The sequence below is a fragment of the Esox lucius genome, chromosome 24 (assembly GCF_011004845.1).
Source record: "Esox lucius isolate fEsoLuc1 chromosome 24, fEsoLuc1.pri, whole genome shotgun sequence".
NCBI classification, from domain to species: Eukaryota; Metazoa; Chordata; class Actinopteri; order Esociformes; family Esocidae; genus Esox; species Esox lucius.
The window spans coordinates 14,341,355-14,349,163 of record NC_047592.1 but is presented as its reverse complement, the minus strand read 5'-3'; the positions used below and the strand labels follow the sequence as shown (position 1 = coordinate 14,349,163).

The 7,809-nt window shown below is 37.9% G+C and overlaps 1 long non-coding RNA gene across 1 annotated transcript; it reads right to left on the bottom strand.

The window, feature by feature from the left end:
- Positions 1-4,055: 4,055 nt before the first annotated feature.
- On the bottom strand, positions 4,056-6,235 carry LOC109615046. Its single transcript, XR_002196069.2, has 5 exons — positions 6,115-6,235; positions 5,601-5,928; positions 5,102-5,248; positions 4,661-4,695; positions 4,056-4,558 (listed from the first exon to the last, which is right to left on the bottom strand). It is a non-coding gene; the product is annotated as an uncharacterized LOC109615046 (long non-coding RNA).
- Positions 6,236-7,809: the final 1,574 nt, after the last annotated feature.

The following is a 7,809-nucleotide window of genomic DNA, read 5'->3' as shown; positions in this document are numbered from 1 at the left end:
AGCACCATGTCAATATGTTTTAGTTTACAAATAGTACAATGTCATTATGTTTTCGTTTACAAAAGCACCATGTCAATATGTTTTCGTTTACAGAAAGCACCATGTCATTATGTTTTCATCTACAGAAAGCACCATTTCATTTCATTATGTTTTCATCTACAGAAAGCACCATGTCAATATGTTTTCGTTTACAGAAAGCACCATGTCAATATGTTTTCGTTTACAAATAGCACGATGTCATTATGTGTTCGTTTACAGAAAGCACCATTTCATTATGTTTTAGTTTACAAAAGCACAATGTCATTATGTTTTTCGTTAACAGAAAGCACCATGCCAAAATGTTTTTGTTTACAAATAGTACAATGTCATTATGTGTTCGTTTACAGAAAGCACCATTTCATTATGTTTTCATTTACAAAAGCACCATGTCAATATGTTTTCGTTTACAAATAGTACGATGTCATTATGTGTTTGTTTACAGAAAGCACCATTTCATTATCTTTTTGTCTACAGAAAGCACCATGTCAATATGTTTTCGTTTACAAAAAGCACCATGTCAATATGTTTTCGCTTACAGAAAGCACCATAGATGGTCAAGAAAATGTACACAATAAAATTGGGTTCATCTTAATTTGAAAAATGTATGTTTTTGTGGATGATTTTGATTGCTTGCAGTAATTAAAACAATAGATTTTCATTATAGCCTTCTAATTACAAACTAATTTTATACCAGGGAAAGCATGTAAATGTAATTCACTACCAGTTAGAATGAAAGCGGACACACTGCGAACCCGGCTTGATTTTGAGAACCGCTGGTCTAATGGTCCAGTACTTGACGTCTCCTGTAGGACACCCAGGATGATTACAAAATAAAGTCTGGTGAAAATTACAATGAAGAAATGATGGGAACCTGTCTGAGAACAGTCTGAGTCAAGTGAAAAAGGACATGTTTGGCCAACTCTCTGTCCCCTTGTGACTTGTCCATATTCAAGCTTAACATTGTTGTCATCCATCCACCAAGTGCCTTTGGAGACCTCAGCAATGATCTTAATGCCTTGATAGGCTCATTTCCTGAAGATGGTTCAGCACTCGTATTACTGCTTCATCACAAACTCCCAACTTTTGTTTTCTACAAATGTATTTCTATAGTACCTCTTTCTTTCCACTCCTTTCCTATATTGACCTCATACTTTCCTGGACTCTTATTGTCATGACAAAAACCCTCTGTCAACTTACATTACTGTGGTGGAACTGAATTTGTATCCATTTTATAGATGATTCCAAGGTGTCAAATTAATGTAACGGATGAATGGATGAACGATGCATGTAGAGAGGCTGGGAAAAGCAAGAGATTGTTTCCACAACCCAGTCTTAGTTTATATCCTCAAAATAAAGTACTGGGTGTTGAATAGCCTAAGATAGGATCACAGGACTAGTCTAGAAGATTAGTCCCCCTTATCAACTAGCGACACATTTCAATCTATGCTTGCTGGTGCCATATTATAAAAAGTAGCCTAATTCATGGGTCAAGTTAGGATCATTTAGGCATGACCTTTGGTCCTGAATCAAGACCAAAAGAGACACATCTGTAACCATTTAACATACCCATTATACAGCATCCCATAATACATAGATTATAAATATCAATGACTCTACAAAGTAATTAAGTATCATTTAGCATAAATATAGAATTAAAATTGTTCAGTTCCTTCCAACGCAACATCATTCTTTGTCTCCTGCTACCACCTCTTAGACCCTGCTAATGTTGCTTTCACATCCCATCACTCTCACTGTTCCCTCTCCTGGTATAAAAACAAGGATGACCTCTATTTTTGGCCTAGAGGACGATACTTCATATCATAGTTAAAACGTGATTTCCCTTAGGTCAAGTTAACTAATAGTTTTTTTCTGTTTTTCCTTCCTTTTATCCAAATATGCCAACATATGCTTCTTCATATAAAGAGTGATTTACTACTTATAAAATGGGAATCGTGAAAAATATGTCAAAGAAATTCTTGACACCATTGAAACACCCTGCTAAAAACTCCTGCTGAGAGAAGGAGAACCTGACAGAGCAAAGAGAGGACACAGATTGATGCTCAGCTAACTTTATCAAAGTTTAGAGAGAGCCTACATTATTTTAGTCAGCTGCATAGTATCTGGAAGTATTGTATGTGAGGGAGCATTAGTGGCTCACAGTCAGAAGGCCTTTATGTTGAAGAGCAAATAAAATCTGCTGGGGTGGATGTTTTGCAACATTCACTGTGAGTGATTATGTTACAAGAGGCCAAAATCAGTTCCTGTAACATGAGGCATATGAAAACCTCACATCACATGAATGAGATAACATTAAACTCCACAACATTATCAATGTGTTTAGAGGACAAAGAAGAGAACAGGTCAGTCTTGAAATGGTATATGACAAACCACCACTTCCTCCATGTTGGTTCTGTGTTCCAGACCTGTTCTCACTGTTCAGATTCAGAGCAACACAAGAGACTGTCTGAATCATGGCCCTGTGAATAATTGACGAACATTGTTGATTTAGTCTCAAAATTATCAAAATGAACTGCATTAAATCTACTTTTATACTACTTCATATTTAAAGAACATATTTTCTGTTATATCATTTCTGTCATGCTACTTATTTCCATTTACTAGATGACTCCTGTGAAAGCAACAGGTTGTGGTCTTTAAAAATGTTGATTTGAGTGGTGGGGGTTCAGAAGGAGGGTTTGGTGGTGGGGGTTGAGATCTTGTTCCTACACATTCCATAAAACGTTCATTACTTGTGACATAGACCCATAGGGCTTGGTCAACTCTGTCCCTGGTCAGTAATAGTGGACTCTACAGCACAATAATGTCCAGTAGATGAGTAAGCACAGAGACAAGACAATAATGTCCAGTAGATGAGTAACCACAGAGTCAGGACAATGACAATTCAAAAAAAGGCATTTATAATTTTTACCTTATTGACTTTTTACCAGAAAACCACATTCCCCTTCAGAGAAACGTCCTGTGTGATGAAAAGGGAGGAGTGAGCCAACTTGAAGCTGGGGATGATTTGTTGACCATGATTTTATGTGTGCCAGATGGGAAAGTCAGAATGTCCCATCTAAAAGAGGGCCACTTTAGTGACCACAGGGAGTCAATGTTGTCCCATCTAAAAGAGGTCAACTTTAGTGACCCAGTGAGTCAATTTTGTCCCATCTAAAAGAGGGCAACTTTAATGACCAAAGGGAGTCAATTATGTCCCATCTCAAAGAGGGCCCTTGCCAATATACAGTACGCTTCTCACTCCTCTGGGACTTTGGGATTTGATCTTCAGACCAGAAAAATATTCAGATATACCAAAACTCTGTCAACAAAAAACCATGCACAGGCCTTAGGAAAACAAGTAACTACTGAACGCAACAAATCAAACTGTCAAGGAGACAAACTAAACCGATACACATTTCAGGAAATATGATGTGTCGACTCAGAAATATGTTTAGTTATTGTAGTGATGTAATGCCAGCTTGATTTGGTGTTCAGTGGAAACCTCTAAACACACCTCGTTGTGTGACGTGTGTTTTCTCAGGTACTCTTCTCAACACCAAGCTGAAATGATGTATCAGATGAGGGCAAACGTAGACAGCTGCACCATACAACCGTAGTCTGCACACTTAAAAGAGCAGTTGGGGAAATATGTTAATTCCCCTTTCATGAAAACACATCAATGCACTATTGAAGTACTTTTGCACTTAACTGTTCATGTGGATTCAAACACAGTCCTATGATTAGTCATCAGTACAGTGTGGTTATTAACAGCAGATAGTGGTGGACACGTCCTAGAAGACCATCGAGTCCTAGACGTACATCACTGCACATTACGCATTTAAAGAAATTATAAACCTGTCGGTTAAGACAACAACAGTACAAAACTATGGGAAATCATCTGACTCCTCCCACATTGTGCACAGTTCTACTCTAAGAAGCCTGTGGTAATCTGGTGTTGGTTTAGGTCTGGTATTTATAGAATGAAGATGAGGATGAAAGGAGATGTGAGACTTGATTGGTTTGAAGATGTGTGGTTTACACACAGAGTGAGAGACAAACATACAAACCGTGTCTTTTTATTGCATGTACTTTAAATTTGTTCCAAAAGTTTTTTGCATTTTGCATTCAAAATCATATGTAATGTCATTTACAAAAATGTTCTTGGCATCGTTGTTTAATTTCTTATTTGAATTCAGAAGGTAATAACATACTGATGGTCACCTCAGCAGGCCATATATGTCATATATGAAGAAAATGTGACCAATATGTCTTAGAAGTTCCAAGAGTGCCCCTTATTTGTTTGATGAGTAATAAAATAGGAGGACAGAGCCCAGCAACATCAACAATCAATGTTACATTGATTTGTGACCAAAAACAACAACAATCAATGTCAACATAAAAACATTTTACATTATCTAGTGGAATCCAAATCCTTCTCCATCATGTTCAGCTGATTTCTTGGCGTCTTCTGACTAAAATTCAGTGCTGCATAGTTAAGATCTGTGTCCTCATCCACATCCTGTAGTGTAGAAATAGCATCACAAAAACTAATTTAATAAGGCTATCAAAGTATTGTTATCTGAAGTGTCCACGATCTGTTAATTGTGTCAGTTTCTATTACCTGGTTATTTTGGCTCTGCAGTTGAGTCTCATTATCTAAATAGGAATATAATTATTTGGATCAGTACACAAATGGCTCAAATTCAAACATGTATCATTATTGTTATTTTTTGCCATGCCCCTAAGTGTGTTTCCTCTCTATTGGAACATAAATTAGGTACATCTTACTTAATTATGGAGCTTGCCTACGGAGTAGCAATGGAAACTGCTACCTCCTACCTTCTGGCTATTTAAACCCTACATCCCCACCGATATCTCTTGACTCTACAACCTCTGGCCTCTTTGTCATCCCACCCCTAACAGAGGGCAACTCCTGACCAGCCTAGTCAAACCTCTTCCTGGTCCTGCACCCCATAAGGAAACCAGCTTTCTGTTGAAGCAACTTCTGAAACCCACATTTTTTATAGACTATCTAATTGGGTCTGGTTTTAAATGCTTCTACCTGTTTTTGTGTCTCGTCGGATCTTGAGGACCAGAATGATAATGACTATCAGGAGTACAGCAGTCACACCACACAGGCTCACAACCATTGGCAACAAGTCCATAGATCCACCACCCACTCCAAGACTGTTAGTTGCATTACGCTGTCCTATCAAATGAAATATTATGACATTACTTTGTATTTATATATGATGTCATCTTCATTGAATGAAATAAGAAACTCACAATTTTTAACAGACTCTTCTATTTCCTTACTTATGTTGGACCCTGGAACTTAAAGATCAGTAATGCAATTATAATTTCTGAGACTAAGAAAAGCCAAGGTCAGCATTTGTTTGTTTCAGTTTTTTGAAACCGTTTGAAACCACAGTTACAGCTTGCACTCAAAATAAATTGTTTGGTTAACACATCGATTATAGTTAAATTAATTCCTGATTTAATTCAACAAAAGCTTTGTGAGCAAAATATATGTTGCCTCAATATATGGAAAATTCTCTTACCATTATCATATGAAATTGTTGTTTCATTGAAAAATGCCATGTGCTTAGTATTTGTTTAGAATCCACAGAAAAACAGGCCGCTGTCAGCTATTTCCACTTATGTGATGTTAAGCAAGATGGTGGTGATGTTGCTGTACATTTAAAAGTTTCTATTTTTTAAGTCACAATCAACTGATGAATTGAAGCCTTACATAACCGAGATACACACAGGCTCTGATCTGTTGACTTGATTAAACCAGGCTACATGTACCACAACTGAGCACAGCAAGGTGATGGACTCCCCCTTAAGTACCACCATAGTCTGAGACTGGAACACCAAAACAGGGACCTAAAACACAGAGAACAAAGTCAGATTCACAAATATAACAGTTGATTTTATACAACATTTCAGAAATTAACAAGTGCTGGACTGAACATTCGGCTGAAGTACACTCTGTCCTTATCTTCATATTCTAGGACTTGTGATACAACCAATCTTATACCCTGTGTAATGGGTAGAAGTAAGTTAACTTACTCAATCCAAAGAGCAGTAGAGGTATGTGTGTGGTATGCTTTGAGATTATCTATTCTTCTGTCTGGTTGTCAGAGAACGCTTCAACTCTGAGATCACTATGAGATCAAAGGGGATTTCATTGGAAGGGGGCGTTGTTATTGTTGATATATTTAGAAAGCAGAAAAAAAAACTATTTTTGTATTAAATGTTATTGCAAGAACAATACAACAATACAAATGTGGACAGGGGTGAGTGATGTATTACAGAATAAATAATTAATTACATGCAGGTGCTGGTCATAAAATTTGAATATCATAAAAAAGTTGATTTATTTCAGTAATTCCATTCAAAAAGTGAAACTTGTATAATGTATACATTCATTCCACACAGACTTTTTCTTTTAATTTTGAGGATTATTACTGACAACTAATGAAAATCCCAAATTTAGTATCTCAGAAAATTAGAATATTACTTAAGACCAATACAAAAAAAGGATTTTTTGAAATGTTGGCCAACTGAAAAGTATGAACATGAAAAGTATGAGCATGTACAGCACGCAATACTTAGTTGGGGCTCCTTTTGCCTGAATTGGCATGGAGTCGATCAGTCTGTGGCACTGCTCAGGTGTTATGAGAGCCCAGGTTGCTCTGATAGTGGCCTTCTGCTCTTCTGCATTGTTGGGTCTGGCGTATCGCATCTTCCTCTTCACAATACCCCCGTAGGGTTAAGGTTAGGCAAGTTTGCTGGCCAATTAAGAACAGGGATACCATGGTCCTTAAACCAGGTACTGGTAGCTTTTGTGTGCAGGTGCCAAGTCCTGTTGGAAAATGAAACTTGCATCTCCATGTGCTCTAAAACTTCCTGGTAGATGGCTGCGTTGACCTTGGACCTCAGAAAACACAGTGGGCCAACACCAGCAGATGACATGGCACCCCAAACCATCACTGAATGTGGAAACTTTACACGGGACTTCAAGCAACGTGGAATCTGTGCCTCTCCTCTCTTCCTCCAGACTCTGGGACCTTGATTTCCAAAGGAAATGCAAAATGTACTTTCATCAGAGAGCATAACTTTGGACCACTCAGCAGCAGTCCAGTCCTTTTTGTCTTTAGCCCAGGCGAGACGCTAGACACAAGGAATGCGACAGCTGAAACCCATGTCTTGCATATGTCTGTGTGTGGTGGTTCTTGAAGCACTGACTCCAGCTGCAGTCCACTCTTTGTGAATCTCCCCCACATTTTTAAATGGGTTTTGTTTCACAATCCTCTCCAGGGTGCGGTTATCCCTATTGCTTGTATACTTTTTTCTACCACATATTTTCCTTCCCTTCGCCTCTCTATTAATGTGCTTAGACACAGAGCTCTGTGAACTGCCAGCCTCTTTAGCAATGACCTTTTGTGTCTTGCCCTCCTTGTGCAAGATGCCAATGGTCGTCTTTTGGACAGCTGTCAAGTCAGCAGTCTTCCCCATGATTGTTTTAGCCTGCAGAACTAGACTGAGAGACCATTTAAAGGCCTTTGCAGGTGTTTTGAGTTAATTAGCTGATTAGAGTGCGGCACCAGGTGTCTTCAATATTGAACCTATTCACAATATTCAAATTTTCTGAGATACTGAATATGGGGTTTTCATTAGTTGTCAGTTATAATCATCTAAATTCAAAGAAAAAACACTTGCAATAAATCAGTCTGTGTGAAATGAGTGTATACATTATACAAG